This window comes from Petaurus breviceps, unplaced genomic scaffold, assembly GCF_028583685.1.
Source record: "Petaurus breviceps papuanus isolate PSGF00001 unplaced genomic scaffold, PetGlider_PUasm1.0 90977, whole genome shotgun sequence".
Lineage (NCBI taxonomy): Eukaryota > Metazoa > Chordata > Mammalia > Diprotodontia > Petauridae > Petaurus > Petaurus breviceps.
This window is the reverse complement of record NW_027187391.1, coordinates 29,973,879-29,998,018: the sequence shown is the minus strand read 5'-3', so window position 1 is coordinate 29,998,018 and position 24,140 is coordinate 29,973,879. Positions and strand designations below refer to the sequence as shown.

Sequence of the window (24,140 nt, the reverse complement as noted above, 5' to 3'; positions counted from 1 at the left end):
TTACTTCTGTGACCTCTGATCTATGTATGATTCACCATTGAGTCACACATAGAGTTGTTATTCCATAATGACAATGTGTTTCCATTAATGGTTTTGAAAACAAGAGCATAGATTAATGATCTGGCTCTCCAGGGTCTGGGGCCAAGGCTATACCCATGGGACAGAATGAAGCAAATGCTTTGCAACAGGCTTGAATGTATGTAATTAGCCTTGTCATTATTGTTTTCTACCCACCCATTCAATTGTTCTGAGGAAGTATATATAGTGGAGATAGTCTGATGGCAGTGGAAAGAGTAAAGGGTTTGGAATCCAATGATTAAAGATAAAATCAGTTCTGCTACCTAACCTGAGTGATCTTCAGCAAGTCACTTAATTTCTCTGTTACCTCACTGGCTAAATGGATGGCAAGGGCAGAACGAAATGAAATGACCTCCAAGGTTCCTCCTAGCACTTCAACCCATAGGTTAATTCAGTAAACTTATATACTATATATAATTCAATGCACAATATATCAATATATGCTAAGTAAAGAAATACATTAACAATGAAACAAATGAAAATCTAGCTCACTGTATCAGGTTTTTTTTGTTTGTTTGTGTGTGTGGTGTCTGAGGCTGAATCTGAACTCAGGTCCTCCTGACTCCAGGGCCAGCACTCTACTCACTGCACCACCTAGCCACCCCTACTGTATCAGTTTTAATTGTATTTTTATTCAGGGAAACAGAAGTTCTCCATTTCTTCTGCTCATTGCCCTAGATAGAGACCTTTAATATTGTTATGAGGCATTTGTTTTAATAACTTAGTAAAATTTAATGTAGTATAGGCTTGTAGGCTTAAGGCAGATTAGAATCCAACAGTCTTCATTCACTTACAAATAGGACTTCCTAGATAGAATGGGAGAAAAACTATACTTAAAGGGGATGGCATTCTCTTATGCTATGTCTGGATTATATAACTCAGATTTATGGTTAGGTATCCTTTTATGGATCTTATAGTAAATTGTAGCAGTTGTCCAACTGCTAAAGGCATCACAAGACTTAGCGACATTTATAATTTCACTCAATTGCTACTAGTCTTATTTTATGTTTTGATTAGCTCTTTGGAAGCATGTTACAATTTTATTTTAATTGAAGATTAAACTTGTCATCACTCTAGACCAGGAGTCTTTACCTTAAACTTCTGTGGGTCTGGGAACGTAGATAAGAAAAAGAAAGCTCATCTTTATTTCTACTAAAATCTAATTGAAATTTGGCCTTTCTTTTAATTACAATTTTTTAAAAAACCCACCTTATTATTCTGAAAGAGGATCCATGAATTTCCTTTTTTTTTTTTTGTAAAAATATTTTGTTTTGTTTTTATCAGCCGAGAACTGCTTTTTACGGTTTCATCTTCACATTCCAATCCTCCTTACCACTGGAGAAAAAAAGAAAGGAAAAATCCATTATAAACATGTATAATCAATCAAAGCAAATTTGCACATTATCTGGGTTCAAAAAATTATTTGTCTCATTGTGCATTCTGAGTCATTCATTCTTCTATCAGGGAGGGGATAGCTTGTTTCCTCACTTGTTTCCTGGAATCCTAGTTGGTCATTTGACTGATAAGTTTATCACAGTAGTAATAATAGTTAACTATTTAGAGTGCTTACTATGTGCCAGGCACTGTACTAAGCATTTTATATTTTTTAACTTATTTGATCCTCACAACAAGCCTGGGAGATATGTGATATTATTACCCCCAATTTATAGATGAAGAAACTGAGGCAGAGTTAAGTGCCCAAGGTCACACAGATCATAAATGTTTGAGACTGAATTTGAAGCTGTGTCTTTCCTGACTACAGGGTCAACTCTGTCCACTGTGGAACATAGATGCTCTTTTACTATACAATTATATTTATATACCATAACTTGTTAATCTATTGCCCAATTTATGGACAGCCCATCAGATTTCCATTCTCTGGGACCTCAAAAAGAGCTAGAAATGTTTGTTTTGCTTAGAACTAATCTGTCTTAATCTGTTCTTCCTCTAATTCCCCTTCCTCCTCTTCCCTTTCTTATTTCCTTGTTGAGTGAAAAAATATATTTTTGTACCCATCTCTCTCTCTCTCTCTGTCTCTCTGTCCCTGTCTCTCTCTGTCTCTCTCTGTCTCTCTCTGTCTCTCTCTGTCTCTCTCTCTCTCTCTCTCTCTCTCTCTCTCTCTCTCTCTCTCTGTCTCTCTCTCTCTGTCTCTGTCTCTCTCTCTCTCTCTCTGTCTCTCTGTCTCTCTCTGTCTCTCTCTGTCTCTCTCTGTCTCTCTTTCTCTGTCTCTGTCTCTCTCTCTCTCTCTCTGTCTCTCTCTCTCTCTCTGTCTGTCTCTCTCTCTCTGTCTCTCTCTCTCTTCTCTCTCTCGCTTCTTTTTTCTTATGACCAGTTTATATAAGAATGAGGTTTATATGTTCATCTACCTTTTCTTCCTTGTGCTATAACTCCTGCTAACTTTCTTTTCCTTTCCTTCACAGTATATTCTCCTTCCCTTATTAAGATTATAAAGAATTAACAAAACAACTCCAGATTTTTCTAATTGGATTCCATCTAGGACCCTGATGATGGTAGGATATACAGGGGACACATGTGTCACTTTCCACAGTTGGATGTAAGCAGTTTGTCCTTTATCATTGTTTATTCTTGCTATTTTTTTTTATTTTTTCTCTTCACTCCTGTGTTTGAACTTCAAAGTTTCTCTGCAGCTCTAGTTCTTTCATCAGAAATGCTTGGAAGTTCTTTTTCTTTAAAGATCCATTCCTGCTCCCTCTCCCCCCCCCTACACCCCAATAGCATTATACTTCATCTTGCTGGATATAAGTTATGCTTGGCTATGAGCCCATATTCTTTGCTTTCTGAAATAACAGGTTCCAAGTTCTTTGATCTTTTATACTGGTGACTGCTCAGTCATATGTGATCCTGATTATGGTTCCTTGGTTCTTGAATTCTTTCTTTTTGACTGCTAGCAGTATTTTCTTTTTTTTGACCGGGAAGTTCTGGATTTTGATTATGATGCTCATAGGAATTTTCAATTTGGTGTTTTCTTTAAAAAATGACTGTGTTTTTTCTATTTCTACTTTGCCTTACCATTCTAAAAGATATTGACAGTTTTAAGATTCCTTGATAATTTAAGCTTTTTCTTGGTCTCAGCATTCAGATAGTCCATTGATTCTTTTAAAAATTGTATTTTTTTTAAATTTATGGAATAAAACAATCACTTCCATAATGGTACAAAGAAAAAGTTGCTTGCTCACAAAGTTGCAAATCTGTGTACAACTCATTATTCCTTTAAAATATGCTACAAATTTATCATGTAAATTTCTTTTTTCCGTTTTTTTTACTCTCTCCCCACCCAGAGATGGCTACCTTTGGACACAAATAGCACACACACACACATACATATAAGATATATATATATATATATATATATATGTATATATATATTTATACATGCATAATTACACACATATAACATAAGACCCAGGGCAAGTCATATGTATATCTATATCTATATATATACACAGAGAGATAGATATAGATGCATATAGATATATAAATATCTATATAGACACATATATGTATATATATGTAAATTTCTTCTGTACATATGTCTATATATCAGTTCTTTCTCTATACAGATAATATTTTTCTTTATATGTTAATTTGGGTATTTATAATAGACAAAATAACATTCACTCAAAGTCATTCTAAAAACAATCTTGTTATAATATGCAATGTTCTCTTGATTCTGCTCATTTTGCTCATTATTTTGTGCAAGTCTTTCCATGTTTTTTAGTCACTGAGCTCATTAATAGTCCATTGATTTCTCAATTCATTTTTTTTCTTGAGTTTTCCAGCTCAGTTGCTTTTGCTATGATATACCTTACATTTCTCATATTAAGTTTTTAAATTTTGTTTGGTTATTTTTGTTGCCTTTGTAGCAGCGAGCATGCTAGCATACCCAGGATGTCTGCCAACAGGTTCTTAGATCTGCTTTTCTAAAGGAAAGCAACTCAAAAGGGTTTAACAATCTTGCTTTAATCAAACATACATCATTTATCTAGTTCAGGGGAAAAAGGTCAGCACCCTGAACTTCAGAGAATACAAAAAGTTACAAGCAGAAGTTACAAGCAGACAGAGAAACATATCAGCAGAGAGGCTTCCAGCTGTCTGACCATTACGTTCATACCTAGTCAGTTACCAGAGAGAAAAGCACCAACATCTGGGTTTTCAAAGTCAGGGCGCTCAACAGCTGCTCAGAATCTTATCTGGTCAAATCACATAACTCTTCTCAAAGTGAGCCCCAAAGCAAAACCTCACATCAGAGTATATATAGCCTTCTCCTGGGTCAGAGAATGTCACAACTCTCTTGACCCACTGCCCAATCACAAAGTGTCAAGGTGTGGGCATTTCTGAAAAACAAGCCTCCCACCACAGGTTCCAGGTGACCACATTCAGCCTATTAGGGGGAAGAGTATATTTTCAAATCAAGGAAGGTTCTCAGAGTCACTTAAGCCTATCAAAGTGCCTAGGGGCAGGGAAGATCTTAAATTCCCATTCCCATAACAGCCTTATCAAGTCACTGTCTTCATTCCAACTCTTAGGGAGTTTGTTGCTTGGGCAGTTTTGAACCTCTTGTGCTAAACCATTAATTCTTTTCTTTCCAATTCCATATTCAATAGCTCTGCTTTTCCTTTTCCATTTTTTCCTTAAATGCTGTCATTCCATTTATAAAACAAAACAAAACATTTTGAATTCTTTTTTAAACTTTTGTTTCATTTGTTCCAGGAAATCTAGTTGAATTTGTCCCAAAGCTATTTTTTTCTGAGACTCTTCACCTATGTTTATGTATTGAGATTTCTTATCACCTTGATAACTCATTAAGGTGGGTTCCTTTTTAGTTTTTGAGTTAGAACTTGATGTTACTATTGCTATATTTCTGGAGGGAAGGTCTAGGCTGATCCTGTTCTGCTTTGTTGTGGAAAATGAGTGTTGTGTTATTCCAGGTTCTCAGGGATAGGCTGGGGACCTGCCAGCTTTCAATGCTTCCAAAGAGGTCTTATTCAAGGCAAAGTTTGATTGCTACCCTCCACCCCCAACCCAGTTTGAACTCTGCTACTTCCTGACCTAGGTTAGGGTCTATGAAAGAGTAGACTGCTGCCAGATTGTGCTTCTTTCAATCAGCTAGAAAGCTCTGTTGTTTCAGAATGGCAGAACTTTAAGCTCCCTTTTGGGCTGGGATTCCTGTGTTGGTAATTCCTCTGAAGGGCTAGATGATAAAAGTGAGAACCTCCTCTGTGTAGGGGATATGAGCTATTCACCTACTGCTGCTGCTACTGGCTTCTGAAAACTTCCACTTTGCCCAGTATATTTGCCAGTATACTTCCCAGGGCAATGCTACTAAGTAACACCCCTTCCCTGTGTAGGAACCTTCTCAGTCCACCCTCAGTCAAAAAGATGACAATTTATACCTGTCCCCATTGAAGAGCCCTAGTATGTCTAGGGAAGCTTAAGTGTGGTCCATTTGTCTTTCCACTAGACCTGAGGACTCCCTCTACAAATATTCTGTTTTCATATTGTCCCTGATTACTTATGAATAGTCATATTCTACATCTTTCTTCCCTTCTTTCCTCTATTAATATTTTTTCCTGTTCCTTCAGTTTTCTTTTCTATCACCTAATAATGAACAACACTGGGTTTTCATCAAATAAAAACAAATTAATCAATAGCATGGAGCAATGGATAGAAATTCAAGATTTGAAGCCAGGAAGGTTTACATTCATATCTCTCTTTTGTCACATACTGACCATAAGACCCAGGACAAGTCATTTAAACTTTTCAGAACTTTAAGCAAATTTCTAAGACCATAAGTTGAGGCAAAGGTACTAATCTGCATCATGCCAAGGAGTTTCATCATCCTGTGGGTCCCTATACTAATGAAATCAGGGGTCTAGTCCATATTCCTATCCTTAAACCTGTACGTTATTGGCTAGCCAATAAGTTACTTCACCCAGGTGTTAAGAAAAGCAAAATGCTTGCTTTTGAAGATGTTATAATCAAGCAGGGAGACAATATGCAAAAAACTATGAACAAACTAGTTATATATAGGATAATTTGGAATCAGGAGAGTGAAGCAATGAGAGTTAGGGGGAGCCATGTTGTTCAGTTGTTTCAGTCATGTCCAACTCTTCATGCCCCCATTTGGAGTTTTCATGGCAGAGATACTGTAGGGGTTTGCTTTTTCAATCTCCAGTGATTTTGCAGATGAGAACTGAGGCAAACAGGGCATAGCAACAACCACACTGCCATACCCAGGATGGGTGCTAGAACATATTCTTAGATCTGCTTTACTAGGAAAGATAGCTGTTCAAGGAGTCAGCAATCATTTTTAATTACATTCATTAGTTCAGGGGGAAAAATCAGCACCCTGAACTTCAGGGAAAATTTAAACAAAGAAAATAAAGACAACAGAAACAGAGAAATTAAGATCAACCTATAGGGCTTCAAACTGAATGAGGAATTAGCACAGATCAATAGAGAGGTTCAACTATCTGACCAACGCGATACATGCATAGGTACCAGAGAGAGAAGCACCAACATCTGGGTTTTTTTTAAAGCTGGGGGACTCCTTAATGGCTACCCAAAGTCTCATGTGGTCAAATCACAGGAATATTCTTCCCATAGCAAAATACTAACCTCAGAGTATATATATACCCTTTTTCAAGCCAGAGGGCATCAAAACTTCCTAAATTAGTGCCTAATTAGAAATTAACAAAAGATATAAAAGCCTTCTGATAAGCAAACCTTCCCTAAGCAAGCTCCCCTTAATGGGCTCCACCTGAGGCCTATTAATTGCCTGGGAAGATCTTATATTCCACTAACATTACACAAGGTTAAGTGACTTGTTCAGGGTCATGTAGCTAGTTAGTGTCTGGGGTCAGATTTGAACTCAGTTAAAAGGGTCTTCTTGATTTCAGATCCAATGCTCTATCCACTGTGCCACCTAGCTACCCCTTCACCCAGGTACATAATGTCTTAACCTTGTTAAAATTGTACCTTACTCCAGAATGACCCTAAAGAATAACTCTTCTGGTAATGCCAGCATGGTGGGCCTTAGGTCAGATGGGACTTAAATATCACCATGTAAAAGATTGGCTCTACCACCAAAACTCCATTGATTTGCCTCATTTTTTTGTTCATTAAAATCAACACAGAATAATGTGAAACCCTCCATGAAATAAGAATCAATAATTCTGCTCTTGCTAAGAAATAATGATATCATTCCCTTTCAAAGCATTTTCTTTGACTGACAGTTTTGAAGGATTACTTTTTATCTTCTTGTTCTGAAAAGAAAATATAGTCATTAACAATAAGACATATATATGATGGCTTCATTTTTACAGTCTTCTTCCCCTCCCCCCTTTAAGGCTGTGAAAAAAGGCTTTACCCATTGTATTATCTCTATTTTTAAGATAAAGTAACACTGTCAGTGAAAGTCTAAATAACTTTTCCAGGATCACATAGCTAGTATCAGAATAGTGATTTTAACCCAACACCAACATTCATGAAATAATTTAGGGAACAATAAAGAGAATAAAATTGAGGACTAAACTTGCATGTATTGAGGGGAAAATCCAAAGCGTAAATTTGGCCAAAGTCCTGCTCCTGCTACTTATTCTTCTTTACTTTGATTTAGTGATTTAAAGTCATAAGATTATAGCTTTAAAACTAGAAGAAAATTTAAATGTTATATATTCTTTCTACTTCTCCCTCTATCTGCCAGTCACATTATAGATAAGAAAACAGATCCAGAGAAAGGAATTTACTTAAGATTATGCAGATAGCAAGTAGTGGAACTGGGATATGGACCCAGTGCTATTAACTCCAAGTAATAATAGATAACATTTATATGGTGCTGTACAGCCAAGCATGAGCAGCTTTCCAGAGGACTGCTGTTGTGAACAGCTTTCAAGGTTCTTATTACACAGTATAGTGAACTCTCTGTTCAGTAACAAATTAGAGCAAAGCATTCACAGAAAACAAAGTACAACATTCAGAATGTTTTAACTTCAAAGTTATCACTAATGTGACACATAGTTTTCACCAAAGTGGTCACATAGTTTAAAGCAAAAGATAACAATCATTTAGCAAGTCCTTCATTTACTAAATACTTAATTCAATCACCTTAAGGAGGCAAGCCTCTTTAATTGACACAAAGTACAAAGATCAAAGTCTTCTACCAATGGAGTGCAATCAAGTTACAATATCATCAGTCATTTCTAAGTACACTCTTAAGGGGTAGCGATAAGTACAAAGGCCATCCACCCCTAGGTCACAAGTAAGTTACAACCTTATCTGTTAGCATTACATACCCAAGGAGGGGTTTTTTCACCTTGGCTTGAGGCAGGCTCCCAGTTTCCATGCTTCCTCTTCCATGGTCCCAGCTCCTGCCAAAACAAATCTAACCAACTGCCACCTGAGTTCAAAGGCAGACAGCTTCCATTTCCTTGTCCAGCTCTCTGTCCAGTTTCTGCTCCACATTGAAGCTCACAGTGTCCAGTCCACCTCAAGTCCTGGGAAAAGAAAACTTAACAGAGCCACAATAATATCCACACACACACACATCAAGCTTAGCAGAATTACAACAATATTCACACACATGGTCAGCACTATCATCTCAACTCAATTTCTGCCTGTGAAATCAACGTAGACCCAAAGCAGACAGACAAAATACCAACACCACAGTCATGATTCCTCTGGCTGCTCAGCTGGCCCTCAGAAGTCTTTGGTAGATCCAGCTGGTTCTCAGAACCTCTCAGCAGAAGTTTTGGCTTGCTCTTGTTAGAAGCTCCACCACCATAAGCTCTGTTCTCAAAAGCACTTTCTCCTTGAAGTTCTGGCTGGTTCTGGAAGAAGCTCTGCCACCATAAGGTCCATTCTCAAAATCAAAACTACTTTCTCCAGCTTGGGCCTCTCCTCCTCAGCCTCCATTTGGCTTGCTCCAAGACTCTTCAGCTTGTGCTTTTCCTTATATACAGTATTAGCTCCTCCCTGTTCAGCCCCTTGCTATTGCATCAACAATTCCATTACACTGTGGGATTCACAAGTTCTGGGTCTTAATAATTAACTTGAAACTAAGTCCTAAGTACCCGTTAGTTTTCCAATACAAGGGGATCTTCAAATTCCATTACTACTACAAGTGTTTACCAAAATACTTCGTATATATTATCTTAGTTCCATTTCCTTTGCACCATATTGCTTCTCAAATGCCTATAAAGGAGGCAGTGTAGGAATTATCCTAATTTTAGAGATGAGGAAACTGAGGGTCAGAGAGATTAAGAGACTTGTCCATCATCATAGAAGGAAGAAGGATGAGAACTAAGACTTTAGCAAGATGATCTGACTCTGGTTTCTATGAACTTGTGTTTCCTCATGCAGAGCTCTTTGTACATAAGCTTAAGCACACATGTATTGACTATAGTGCTAAGTGCTGAGAATATAGAGATAAAAATGGAATAGTTCCTGCCAGAGAGCCAAATATAGACATTGGAGAGGGTGCCAGCCATGTTGTTAGCCTGGAAGACTGAAGATTTCATATTTTCCTCAAGCAGTGTCTACACATGTATGCATGTATGTATGTTTATATACATGTATGTATAGGTACACATGTCTATTTGCATACATGCCCACATATATATATATGTGTGTGTTTCTATGTATATATGTGTGTCTGTGTGTATAGGCCTTTTATAGCTAACCTATGCACTGACTTAAGATATTTATTTAGTGTGAATGAAAATATCATAAAGTTACAATGGTTAAAAAGCCAATTTCTGGAGAATCTTGCCTATGTAAATTAAATTGAGTATATGCTAGATTTTGTTTAAAGTGAGATCCCTGCACATGATGTTAATTCAGTTTGTCATAATGCACCTTAAATACTCAAAACTTTTTTATTTACAAAACAGATATACAGAATAAGAAGTAACCATAGCCTTTACCCAAGTGTATGCTCAAAAGTGACCAGGGTAAAGGAAGAAGTGTTTGGTCTACCATATATTAGCATGAGCAATTCTATATGGTCTAGGTGATAGATGTGTATTACATTATGTAAATATGGAATTTTTTTTCTTTAGTCAGAATTATAGAATGCAGTTCACCTAGACATTCTGATTGTAAGAGACCCTTCCCTTGTTCCATTCTCCATTCCCTAGCCATGTGGATTATATTGTTTAGCAAACCTTTTTTATGGAATCAGAAATTTCTCATTAATCATGTATAATTGAATGTGATACTTTGAAGGAAAGGCACATTGAGAAGACTTATAATTTTGTTGTCTCTTCATCATGAAGATGCTCTAAATTATTTATTTTTAAAATCTGAGTTATGTTTTCTGCATAAATATTGGCTCTGGGGGACATTCACTACTCAAAATAAGGGTGACTATTCTGAATATTCCTATTTCTGTACTGTTTTTGTGACAGTCAGAAATCCAAGGTCTTTAGATATGGAAAATATTTATCATGGCATTTCTCTTCATTTAAGTTTTTCTAACTGCTCAAATTTTTAAAGTCTTGAACTGTTCCATTTGCTTTAGAGAAGGAGACCTAAAGGGTCAAGCTAAGTTCTCCCTGAGGTTAACATCCTCACATCTATATTCCATTCAGCAACCCCTCCCCACCAAGCACATTACTAGAGTAGTTACCTCAAGAAGAATGGTGCTCTCTCTTCAAATTTTCTCAGTTTCTTGCCTGGCTTCCCTTTCCTCCTACCTTATTGATATACCAATACATCAAGGATTCATGATTTCATAGGTTTAGGAAGTACATCTGTAATTTTTCATTTTAGAATTTTGTCAGAGACTCAGACTTGTTCTGTGCAGCACAGCTAGTAAGTGGCAAAGTTAGGATATACACATATCAATACACAAACATATAGGTATGTGTATGTATATATGTACATACAAACATACACGTGCACATATATGTACACATGTGTGTATACACAGAGATAGATTGCTAGATTCACAGTTTCCTGACAACGTCTTTTTGATTTCAAGTCCAAATATAGTCTCCAAAGTAGGGGACAAGCACTACAGTTTGCCATAGCATGACCACATTGAGGATTCAAACAGAATATAGAAAGATAGAATATGCCCTACCTTCATTGAGACTGCCAATTGTGGCTTGTCTCCAGTCCAACCTATTTTTCGTTTGATCATTTTTCACTTGACACTTCACCATGCTGCTTCCTCCAACTACAAGTGTCCTTTGCCTATATAAAATCTCTATCTGCTCTGAATGTAGACATATCAATGTGGTTATACCAGTTCTAGAAGCTACACAGTGAAAATTCCTCACTCCCCACCTAATGTCCCCACCAAATGCTTCCCAGATCAAATATGAACTGCTTAGATAATACTCTGTGGACTCAATACATTCTCACAGTAGTGAGTCAGTAAGAGGCATATTTTTTTTCTTGCAGAAGGAGTAGAATGTATAGTATTCAATCTATGTCACCTTTTCCTCAAACACATTCCTCTCCCAAACCTCAGTATTTATTTGTAGAGCACCTATCATCCTTCCATTTATCTAGTTTTACACCCTTTACTGTAACCCTCACTGCCTCCTTCTAATTTTCCACTATACTTTCCCCCTCCCCCACTCTGCTCTACACCTAATTAATAGGCAAGTCTTGCCAATTCTGCCTCTCTACGATCTCTAGTATCCATTCATTCCTTTCAAATTGAGTCATAATTTTTTGTTCAGACCTCTTATGGACTTTCCCCTGGGGACCTCCTAATTGATCCCCTTGCCTCAAATCTACCTCCAGTATAATCCATTCTTCACTCAGCAGCCAAGTTGGCACTCCTAAAGTACAGAACTGACCATTTCGCTCCCCAGCACAATAAACTTCATTGACTCCTTATTCACTCTAGAATCAAAAATGATTTCATCTTTTTCTCAACCATTTTAGTCTCTATATTTGTGTATAAGTTTTAGAGCATACAAAATTATTAGTACAATTATGTTTATAGAACTCATAAATAACATGAATATATGTATGTATGTTATTATATATATATATGCACATACATACATACACTTTTTGGAGGGCAATTGGGGTTAAGTGACTTGCCCAAGGTCACACGGCTAGTTTTTGTTTTAAGTGTCTAGGCTGGATTTGGACTCAGGTCCTCCTGACTCCAGGGCTGGTGCTCTACTCACTGTGCCATCAAGCCACCTCAATAACCTACATATATTGATGTCATTTATCAATTTTTTTCCTAATCAAAAACTTAGAGACTATTGTAAATGATGCCTTCTAACTTTTATTGTATACAATTATGCACAATTTATCTCTCTTCCCAAGTGTTTTAAACCATGAATTAAAAAAAGAATAGTTTTGATAACTGCTTTCAACCTTGTTGATTTCTTTTATAATCCTATGCATCTTAATCTTAGGTATTTAAAAACATTTTGAGGGAGTGTACATCGATTTCACCAGATTGGAAAAGAAGAAAAAAAGGTTAAGAACTTTCTTCTGTAAGTATAAGCTCCTTGAGGTCAGGGACCAACATTTTCATCCTCAATAATTGGAAAAGTTCTTGATAAATGCAAATAGAATTAAGCTGAATTATAAACATGCATGCTGTCCTCTTGCTTTCCAGAGTATAAGGGCATAACATTTGGCATCTACTTTGTGGAAAATACACTTAATTTGACAAAAAACAACTAATATTGTATGACAATTCTAAATCTTTACATCTTTTTTTCCATTTAATTATGAAGTGCCAAATAAGATGATGTATTTCTCATCCATCCAAATCCTAATTTCTCGCCAGATTCTTAAAAAATTATATTGCTAAAACAAAAAAAAAATTAATTGTGTCAGCTGATTAATCAATTTAGAAGAGCATTTTGGTCTTGGTATTAAGGACAGTGTTGTGGGCTTCATCTCTCCATGGGAAGGCTTATAAGAAACCTAAATAAAATTCTGGTAAGAGATCTATCTCAACATTGGATCTCTCATACACAAACTACAGTTAACTAACAATCTAAGAAAGAGAAACTAGATGGCTCAGCACAAGTAGTTACTAATACTGGAAAAGCAAGTTGTATCTGAGGTAATGCTGGTGGTTGGTCAATATCATCCCTTCAAATTTATGCAAAAGAGAAATAATTCTACCAAACTAAAATTATAGGTTTGATAAGCATGGAGCTCTGATATTCAGCCAAACAGAATATTTTTGTGAACTAGTTGCATAAAGGAGAGGGAGCCATCAAAATATGTGCAAGAGCAGCTTTTTATGAATATAGTGTGAAAATGTTCTTTGGGCTAAAATTGACAGTGAAGCCCACATTCACAAGCTGAGTTCCATCTCTGAGAAATATCTGAATTAAACAGGGAGATTTGCATTCATTCCTAGTGGTTTTAATGGAACTGTGATTTCAGTACTGTGGACCATCCCTTATGATCACCTTGGGACTTTCTTGGACAGTCTTCTGCTTTTGCTACCCTGTGATACAAAGACTTCTAGGCCCCAAGTTTATCTGACAAATATCTGTTTGACCTGAAAGATATCTGGGTGGTTTTCCTGCATAGTCACTAGTGTTTTGTTTTTTTTTTTGAAGGGGGTCATTTCCTACTTCCCATGAATTTTTAGTTGACTTTTTCTGGAGTTCTGTAGTGGATGAAGTTACTTACTATAATTTGCAATGAGATAATTTTCAAATGAAATAACATTTGTAAAGCACTTAAGACAGTGGATACTATATAAATGATAGATATGGTGGTGCTGCTGCTGATTTCTTTATCATATTCAGTCTTGTGCTTTTTTTCCAGAAACTTGCTTTTATTTTTTTATTTATGGAATAGAACAAGCATTTCCATATCAGAGTATTATAATAAAAGATGATTGTACATGAAACTGAAAACCTACCATTTACAACTTGCTATTCCTTTCAAATAAACAACAAAATTATCATGTAAATTTCTCTTTCTTCTTCTCTCTCCCCAACCCTAGAGATGGCCACCATTACACACAAATAGATGTGTGTGTGTCTATAATCATTCTATACATTTATTTATTATTTCTTTCACTGCATGCAGATAGCATCTTTCTTCACATGTCCTTTATAGTTAATTTGGGTATTTATAAAAGACAAAAATTTTTTTTCCCTCTAAATCATTCTTTTATTCATTATTCCATTTAATTCACACAGTGACAGTCTGGTAGATAGATTATGGGACCAAGAGTATTAATTATACAACAATTTGTCATAACTTCTGTAACTTAGGAGTTTACTTTGGTACTTTGAGCTTGAGTTTCCTTATTTAAAAAATAATTGTTTCTTAATTAAGAATTTGTTACATTGTGTTTGGTCAGGATTTGTTAAATGTTTTAAATAATGGGAAAATCTATGTTGTAAAGAAAAAAAGGGGAGGGGAATGATAATACTTCTTGGTCAGTGATGTTGCTACCCTTTATCTTATACTTTCAAAAATACTTTCTCACAGAAATCAAATTTTGAACCAGTTGTCAAGGAACACTTCCCCTCTGCCTCTCCCAGAATTTTGGATTTAATGTAGCACAGAAAAATGTGATTGGAATATTTTTGAAGTCTTGGTTATTAGGTCTAGTGCTTTTCTATCCCCTCATTTCATCTTTAGAAATATATTTTGTCAGAAAAGAAATTCACTTTGTCTCTGGTCTCTTTTAATTAGTGCCCTTGAAATAATTTCTCTGGTAGGTCTCCTTCATCAGAAGTAAAACATGGATCCTTTCAACTTTTACCAATTTAGAAGATGTTGCTACCAACAAATTTCTAAAAATCCCATTTTACTTTTCACCATACAGGATATTACATGTCAACTTTTAAATACCATTACACATATTTTCAGCCAGACTTGGCTCCACATGACACTTCATTGAAGTGAGAAATGTAAGGCAAGAAAAGGCTTATATCCTCATTGCATACCAAGTATACAATTATCTGAATCACTTAAGATGTAAATTAATCCATTGGAGAGTGCAACTGAATGAGTTGCATTTTATTGGAAAGTTTCACACCATTTATTTGAAAGAAAAGATGGTACAGAGAGAGACATGCATTTTTATAGTATATATCACCTACAGGCTGAGATAGCACATATACTTTGGAAATTACACTCTTGAGGCTATAATTTGAAGTCTATCATATCAATGGCATTTCCAGTGAGTGTCAGTTAGGATAAGTGGGCTTATGAAATTAGCAATCTCTCTTGAAATTTCCCTGCAATTGCTTTCTATTGTATCATGCCAGTAGTATTCATAGAGGATATATTGAGAATGAAGGATCACAGTGGGTTCCGTTCTCGCCCCTAGCTAGATGTTGGAAGTTCAATTCTCACAGCCAGGCATGGATTTACACCAAATCCTGAGATTGCACTGTAGTGATTGCAGGTGTTAAATTTTTACATGAGGTGTAATGTGAAGTCCCTTCTGTCTGCCTCCAAAGGGAAGTTAAGATGCTGTGAAACTTGCTTAATAGAACCACAGATAGCTTTCCACTGTTATTATCAGCACCTTCTCTTGAGGAATGAAGATTTCAAAGATTGAGGTAGCTTTTCCTGGAATTTGGAGGAAGTGGGAGTGAATGGCACATTATCAATGCCTCAATGCATTTATTATTTTGGAATGAGTTGTAAGATCTTTCAAATGTTAAAGAATTAATACATTAGATAAGTGCTATGCCTCATATTTAAGAAAAACACCCTGCAATTTTTTTTTCTAAATTCTGAATTGAAATGACATATTTTCTTGGTCTGAACTCTGAGATTTAAGTACAACACTTCTTTCTGTGAAAGGGGAAGAGGAAGGGGAAAGGAAGGAAATCAGTATTTATGTAGTGTTTACTATTTGCTAGGCACTATACTAAGCACTTTTTACAAATATTATCTCATTTGATCTCACAACAACCATGTGAAGTATGTAATTTACAAGGTTGTGAGGCTCAAATGTATTTAGGGAGACAATACCACATATTGGAAAGATAGCTGTATTTGGAATTAGGACATTTGGGTTCAAAAACTGACTCTTACTAGCTTATACTTACTAGCTACACAGGTAGGGACAAATCATTTAAGTTCTCTGAGTCTCTGTTTCTTCATCTTTAAAATGGGGTAATGGTATTTGTACCAACCAGTTCATCAGGAAAGTGCTTTGTAAACCTTGAAGGACTAGGAAATTATGCAAGCCATTTGTTAAGTGATCCTAAAAGATGGTGATGTCAAAATAAAACAATAAGCTACAAATAATGACATATTTATCTAGTACTTCAAGGTTTATAAATTGCTTTTCTCACAATAGTCTTGTGAGGCAGGTAGTATTATCAGTGATATGCTGTTAAATATTTACCAACCAGCTTTCAAAGAAAAGGTACTCATTCAACAAAAGAGAGGACTTTCAAGCATTCTTGGTGAAAAACCAGAGCTGAACAGAAAATTTGACTTTCAAATACAAGAAGCAAGAAAAGCATGAGAAGATAAACAGGAAAAAGAAATCAAAAGGAACTTATTAAAGTTGAACTATTTACATTCCTACATGGAAAAAAGATAATTGTAACTCATGAGATCTTTCTCACTATGAGGATAGTTAAAGAGAATATATATATGTATAGATACATATATATGTATGTATAGGAAGGAATATGCATGTATAAATATATACATGAGTGTGTATATATGTGTATACATGTATACATAGATAGAGGGCACAGGATGAGTTGAATATGAATGGATGATATCTAAAAATAAAATTAAAAGGTGAGAGAGGAATATATTGGGAGAAGGAGAAAGGGAGAGATAGAATAGGGTAAATTATCTTGTATAAAAGGGTCAAGAGAAAACTGTTACAATAGAGGGGAAGAGCAGGAAGGTAAAAGAAAATGGGTCAACATTACTCTGATTGAATTTAGCTTAAAAAGGAAATAACATACACAATCAATTGGGTATCTTACCCAATAGAAAAGTAGGTGGGAAGGGGAATAGAGGAGGCATGATAGAAGGGAGGGAAGATTGGGTAGTTAGAAGCAAACATATTTGAAAAGGGACAGGGTCAAAATAGAAAATAGAATAAGTGGGGGGCAGGATAGGATGGGGGGAAACATAGTTAATCTTTCACAATATAACTACTATGGAAACGTTTTGTATAACTACACATGTACAACCTACATTGAATTGCTTATCTTCCCAGTGGGGGTGGGTGAGGAGGGAAGAAGGAAAAGAATCTGAAACTCAAAGTTTTAAAAACAAATGTGAAAAAAAATTGTTTTTTTACATGTGACTGGGAAATAAGATATACAGACATTTGGTATAGAAATCCATTTTGTCCTACCAGAAATCTAGGAGGTGGGATGGGGGAGGATTTAAGAGAGAACAGATTGGGGGAAGAAGTATTCAGTAGGCTCATTATCTTGGGGTGGGGAGTAGAGGAAAGTTGGGGAGAAAATTTGAAACTCAAACTCATGTAGAAACGAATGTTGAAAACTAAAAATAACAATTTAAAAAAATCTGAAAAAGGTACTCATGATACACTTTTAAGTTTAATCTGTAGTATTAATATTTTCTTCAATACTGCCTTAAGCCTAGACAATCAACAAAACAATAAATCAAGCCATAATTTATACCATTTGACAATTTCTGATATGTAAATGCTCATAGTAATCATGTAGCCAATGGCTCTTGAAAGTTAATTCAAATTGGTTACAGTACATCCCTAGATATATAATAATATATTCTATTATTGGCACTGTTTTAGGGAGAGGGCTTTTACCTTTGTTCTAACCAGGTAAAGAATACCATGCATTAAGGTTTTAGAATGTGCAAACACCATTCAATGTTGTTACTAACCTGAAATAGCTTACAGGTAGAAATCATGTGATATTTAAAATCCTTGGAAGATGTTCTACACAGAGAAGTTAATTAATGCAAAAGATGGTCAAATAATTAATTATTGAAGACAATTGAAATTTAAGTGCTTATAAACTTTGCTTGCTTTATTTTTTTACTTAAAAAAATGCTTTATTAACTTCTGATTTACGTCATTCGTTTCCACCAGATTTTGAGTTATAAATTTTCTCCCCACTTTTCCCCCAACCACTGCCCCAAAATAGCAGTCCCACAGGATATCCCCTCCTCCAATCTGCTCTCTTCCATATTTTCTCCCATACCCCTTTTGACTTTTCCAGTGGATCTCTATGCCCCAGTGCCTGTATATCTTATTTCCCAATTACATGTAAGATGGTATTAATAATAGTGTATATATATGAATATGTATATATGAATATATATATATACCCACACATATATATGTACACACACATATATTATATATATATATTTGAATATTTGATTTTAAAACTTTCAATTCCAGATTAATTCCCTTCCTTCCCCATCACCCACCCCCACTGGGAAGACAAGCAGTTCAGTATAGGTTGTACATGTGTGGCTAATGAAAAACAACAACATAGTAGATATATTGTAAAACACTGACTACACTTCCATCCCTCCCATCCCACCTCCCACCCACTCCACTCTCCACCCTGATCCCGTCCGTTTTCAAAAGTGGGTGCTTCCAACTTCCCTCCCACCCAGCCTGCCCTCATTCCCCCTTTCATTTCCTTCCCCCCCTCTTCTCCTGGAGGGTGAGATACCCTATTTAGTGTGTATTTCACTCCCTCCTCAAGCCAGATTCAATGGGAATAAGGTTGACCCATTCCCTTTTGCTTTCCTATTCTTCCCCTCCATTGTAACCATTTTCCCTTGCCTCTTCTGTATGAGATAGTTTGCCCCAATCTGTCTCTCCCCATCTCCTCTCATTATATTCCTCTCACCTCTTAATTTCACCTTTTAAGTATCATCCTTTTCTGTTAAATTGGTCTTGTGCCCTCTATGTATACCTGTAAACATATATACACACATTCACATATGTATTCATATGCCCATATACCCTCATATATAGACATATACATATATTTCTAATCCCTTCAACTACTGAGAAAATTTTCATAAGTTACAATTATTGTTTTTCCATGTAGGAATGTTAATAGTTCAATTTTGATAAGTTCCTTATGATTTCTTTTCCCTGTTTACCTTTTCATGCTTCTCTTGCTTCTTGTATCTGAATGTCAAATTTTCTATTCAACTCTGGTTTTTTTCATCAAGAATGCTTGAAAGTCCTCTATTCCACCGAATGACCATATTTTCCCCTGAAACATGATACTCAGTTTTGCTGAGTAGGTGACTCTTGGTTTTAATCCCAGCTCCCTTGACCTCCGGAATATCACATTCCAAGCCCTTCGATCGCTCAGTGTAGAAGCTGCCATATCGTGGGTTATCCTGATTGTGTTTCCACAATATTCAAGTTGTTTCTTACTGGCTGCTTGTAATATTCTCTCCTTAATCTAGGAATTCCAGAACCTGGCTATAATATTCCTAGGAGTTTTCTTTTTGGGATCTTTTTCAGGAGGTGATTAGTGGATTCTTTCAACCTCTATTTTGCCCTCCAGTTCTAAAACATCAGGGCAGTTTTCTTTGAGAACTTCCTGGAGGATGCTTTCTAGGTTCTTACTTTGGTCATGGCTTTCAAGGAGTACAGTAAATTTTAAATTATCTCTCCTGGATATATTTTCCAGGTCAGTGCTTTTTCCCATGAGATATTTCACATTGCCTTCGATTCTTTCATTTGTTTGGATCTGTTTAACAGCATCTTGATTTCTCATAAAGTCATTAGCTTCCATTTGCTCCAATCTAATTCTGAAGCAATGATTCTCCTCATTGAGCTTTTGAGATTCTTTTTCCATCTGGCAAATTTGGCTTTTTAAGGCAATGTTCTCCTCATTGTCTTTTTGAGCCTCTTTTGCCATTTGAGTCAGTCTGGTTTTTAAGGTATTATTTTCCAATAGGAGTGTAATGTTGGAATCTTCTGTCTGCTTTGTTTCTTTTCCCTGCTCATTTTGCCACTCAATTACTTGACTTTTGGGCTTTTTGCCACAGTAGGACTATGCCACCAGACAGGGGAGCTTTCTTCCCAAACGCTGGGGTTTTCTCACCTACCAGAGGTATTTGATGGGTGCCCGCTCTGAGGTCTCACACGCTCTGGCAAGCTGGACACACACCCCAGGACCTCCACCCTAGACTGCAATCCAGATCCAAGCAGGTTAAAGTAAGAATGATTACCCCTCAGACTGGTGCTTGGTCCTCCTACACTCTGCAGGCCAGGAGCTGAAGCAGTCACGTGGTGCTGGCTGGCTGTGCTGGTATCTCAGTGGCTTCTCATCCCAGAGTAAAAGCCACTAACTCCTACTTACTGGTCCCAAAGTCCAGACTGCACTGGCCTCTCACTTTGTCCTTTGTGTCTATGTGTTGATAAATCTGGAAACGGCCATAGCTGCTGCTGATCTGGAGTCCCTCTGGCCAGCGGCTGGTCAGGCCCACCCTGGGGCTAAAGCCTCCACCTTGGGTCTGGGCTCAGCTCCCAGAGGGCTGTGCTGGATTTCTGCCAGCCTGCCAGGCTGTCAACAGCGGGAGGTTAGCTTCTCTGTGTCATTTTGTGGGTTCTGCAGCTCCAAAGTTTGTTTAGAGCCCCCTTTTTACATGGATTGGGGAAGGTGGAACCCGGAACCGCAGGAAGGTCGTTATTATATTTAACAATCTTGCAACTACTTGGAACACAGTCCTCACCCTCCTCCCCCCCCCCCCAGCTTTCTTTATTTTGTGAAAGGCATTTATAATCTGAAGAGTATCCAAAGGATGGCTGTCAGTGGTAAAGACCATCAAGATCATGCCCTTGAATATAAAGATGGATTTAAGAGAGGGAAGAGTTTGGAAAAGACAATGCTTGGGGGTTGGAGGAGAGGAGTGTGAATACTGTCTTCCAAGTATTTGAAAGATTGTTATATGTAAGAGAAACTGGACTTGTTCACTTGTTATGGTTGGTCCTGGAGGGCAAAGGTAGGGTAATGAGTAGGAGTAACAATGAGCTAAATTTAGACTGACAAAAGGGAAAACTCCATGAAAATTAACTCAAAGTAGAATGTTTTATCTCATCAGTTAGTGGGTTCCTCCTAAGTGCAGATCTTTAAACATGGACACTTGTCAGGTGAGTGTTCAAGGGAATTTCATTTCAAGCATGAGTGTATATTGTAGATGACTACTGACATCCTTTCCATCTGTAATTCTGGGATTCTATTTAAATAACTAGAGAAAAATAGTAAATAGAGAAAAGTTTGATTTTGAAGCATTCTCAAAACGGAGAGACAAGGTCTCAACTAGACTATATTTCTTGTAATTTTAGCATTAAAAATACTTTGAGGAATTACCTCATCTGTTTCAATTTAAGAAACATTTATTAAATGTCTATTCTGTGCAGGATACTGTGATTAACATCTCATAGAGATAGTTAGTTTAAGTAATGGAAGGTCCCTGTCCTTACTGAGTTCATGGGCTAGTAGGAAATTATGACACATGTGCAAATAATTCTAGTATTAATTGTTATATATTGAGTGCTTAAGAACTGTTTGAAGAAAATAGTATAAGAGGCTGTGAGAGGTTGGGAGTGATAGACAGGACTGAGTTATTATTGACTCAGAGAACTGAGGACAGTTTTTTGGAGGTGAATGGACAGGATAAGAGTGGTCAAGAGGAAAGTAATCCAAGCCCTGTGTCAACAAAAGCATAGTAACAGGAAACTGTGAGGCATGAACTGATATAGTAAGTTTGACTAAATTACATTGGGCAAATATTGGAAATGTAGAGTGGTATCCGATGATCATCTGTTCTGAACATCAGGGGAATGATTTTGAATGTTATAATTTTTGTATCTTTGAAGAGTTTTGAGCACAGGAAAAGCATGATAAAAATTATATGCAATGAATCATTACAGAGGAATGGACTGGAGATAGAGAAAGGGGAATATATACACATATACATACATATATATTCCATCGTAGATAGATAATAATGAGAAAAGATATAGGTATTAGGGAAGCAAGAATAAAGAAATCAACAAGTCCCTAAGCACTTATTTAGCAGGTATTATGTTTCAGACAATGTACTAAATTCTAGGAATACAAATAAAGGGAGAAAACCTCTGCTCTCAAGGATCTTACAGTATAACAGGGAGACAACATACTAAGAAGTATATACAAAAAGATAAACACAAGATCAATTAGAGATAATTAACAGAAGGAAGAAACTACTTGGAAAAAAGTGGGATTTTAGCTGAGATATGAAGGAAGCCAGGGAAGATGAGACAGAACATGTGAAATTTACTAAAGAGGTGAAAGATTTTCAGAAAAGTACAGCCAGAATGATGAGAGTACTGGAAATCTTGCCATACAGTGGTATGTTACATGAACTTGGGATGGTCATCCTAGAGAACAAGACAAATTGAGACATTGAAATCTTCAAGTATTTGAAGAGCTGCCACATGGAAGGATTAAATTTGCTCTGCTTAGGCCTAATATGTATAACAAAAACGCACTGTATAGAACTTGAAGATGGGGGATTTAGATTTGATGTGGAAAAAAGAAACAACTTCCTAACCATTAGAATTGAAAAAAGGTAAGTTGAATGTTTTAGGAGATAGTGGGTACATTATCATTAAAGATTTTCAAGCAGAAGTTATAGGATCCCCTTCTCTTCCTCCTCATCATTATAATGGCTAACATTTATATGGCATTTATTATGTGGCATATACTGTACCAAATTTTTTAGAGTTATTATTTTATTTGATCCTCACAATAGCTCTGGGAGGTAGGTGCTATTGGTATCTTCATTTTGCCTGAGGAAACTGAGGCAAACAGGTTAAATGACTTGCCAAGGGTCACACAGCTAATAAGTGTCTGAGACTGAACTCAAACCTTAATACCTACAGGCTCGGTGCTCTACCCACTGAGCTACTTAACTGCCCATAATAATGATGTTATAAGTGGAATTTTATTTTATTTTTTTTCAAATGCTTTATTAACTTCTGGTTTATATCATTCATTTCTGCCAGATTTTGAGTTACAAATTTTTTCACCATTTTCCCCCTACCAACCACCCAAAATAGCAGTCCCACAGTATATCCCCTCCTCCAATCTGCTCTCTCCCATATCTTCTCCCATGCCTCCTTTGACTTTTCCAGTAGGGCATGGTGAATCTCTATGCCCCAAGGCCTGTATATCTTATTTCCCAATTACATGTCAAATACCATGTTTCCCCGATAATAAGACCTATCCCGAACATAAGCCCTCCCCTTACTGTGTAAGATTCCTCTAAAATAAGCCCTCCCCCGAAAATAAGCCCTATTGAGATTGCTACTGTAGTGAAGGTGATTCCCTGCGCTACACGCTACATTACGGTACCCTCTGTATGCACCGTCTCCCCCGCATGTGTAATGTAATGCCAAGGAAAGGCAACTTCCCAAGGTTCAGAATACCAGCATAGGTGCTCTCCATTTTATTCAGTGACCAACCAAGAACAGAGAAGATTAAAACATGACATCATTCAAAATACAGCATTTACTAAGTGTGATTAAATAATCTCCAAGTACTACCCCACCCCAGGACCTTCCAATCATTCAATCAATTACAAAGTCCCTGTTCTAAATACTTCTCCACCCCTAGGCTATACCTTCATTTGGTCCACCACAAAACCCCTCTTCTCAAATGGAGATTAGTTTCCAAACATAGGTAAAGTACCTTCATTTGTCAATTACAGAGCACAATAAGGTCAAAAGTTCCCCACCCCTGGATCACAATTGAATCTACCCCAGAGTTACATCAAGTTTAAACACAGCACTTAATACCCAAATGGAGGTCTTTTCCTCAGCTTGACACGAGGCAAGTTCTCAGCAATCTTAGTTCCTGGGGAGACAAGGCTTAGCAAAGCCATAAGATACATTGCCAGTCCCTTCATGAATTTATCCTCTGTCTGTAGAACAGTCCTAGAACCCCTGAACACATTAGCAAAGCCCTCTCCCAGGATTTCTGTAAACATACAACAAGAAAATCCTTCTTCAGGGCTTCTGAACCAACAGAAAGGCTCCCAGACCCCTGCAACAACAGCACTGTCCTTCACCAGTGGACAGTATT

The 24,140-nt window shown here is 36.7% G+C and overlaps 1 long non-coding RNA gene across 2 annotated transcripts in view; it reads left to right on the top strand.

Annotated features, from left to right (window-relative positions):
• The window catches only part of LOC138153218 (uncharacterized), a 213,942-nt gene that overhangs the window by 5,385 nt on the left and 184,417 nt on the right, over positions 1 to 24,140 (top strand). For both annotated transcript variants that reach the window (XR_011166311.1, XR_011166310.1), the window contains exon 2: positions 12,486 to 12,566. This is a non-coding gene — a long non-coding RNA (uncharacterized lncRNA). The remainder of the gene's footprint in view (positions 1 to 12,485; positions 12,567 to 24,140) is intronic.